Source organism: Penaeus monodon, chromosome 22, assembly GCF_015228065.2.
Source record: "Penaeus monodon isolate SGIC_2016 chromosome 22, NSTDA_Pmon_1, whole genome shotgun sequence".
NCBI lineage: Eukaryota > Metazoa > Arthropoda > Malacostraca > Decapoda > Penaeidae > Penaeus > Penaeus monodon.
This window is the reverse complement of record NC_051407.1, coordinates 2446626-2447143: the sequence shown is the minus strand read 5'-3', so window position 1 is coordinate 2447143 and position 518 is coordinate 2446626. Positions and strand designations below refer to the sequence as shown.

Here is a 518-nt window from a genome sequence, read left to right as displayed (position 1 = left end):
AAACCCTTCGCAAACAACTTATTTAAAGATGACATATACTCGGGTTTTCGAAGATAATTGTTTTTTTATCCACTGGTCAGATTAGATACGCAGAGGACATTCCACAAATGATCGCTAATTTCACAACATTACGTCCTCGGTGAATATTTAGCGTTGTGGCGAATTGTACTGAGAGAATCGTTCAAGTTAGACAGTTATATTTGTTTCGGATTTGTTTTGATTTTTGTGTGTCATTGGATTAATGTAAAAATTTGTATAGTGACATTATCAATGTTCGTATTGTATTTTCGTCTCTACAGCCATTTAAAGTCACACTTCCGAATGAACAGCCTGATTAGAAATGATTCTTTGGAGGGATACATGATCACTTTGTTAATCTAATTGAAATGGAGGTTTTCCAGAAATTCTTGACGGATTATGATCTTTTATTATGATAAATAAGTTTTATTTGAGGCACTGGACATTTTCCCTCTATTTTGCCTTGAATCCTGAAAGTCTTGATTTGCTTGTTTGTTGAC

At 33.8% G+C, this 518-nt stretch overlaps 1 protein-coding gene across 1 annotated transcript in view; it reads left to right on the top strand.

Moving 5' to 3' along the window:
• The window catches only part of LOC119586823, a gene marked incomplete at its 3' end in the record, with an annotated part of 5846 nt that overhangs the window by 2029 nt on the left and 3299 nt on the right, over nt 1–518 (top strand).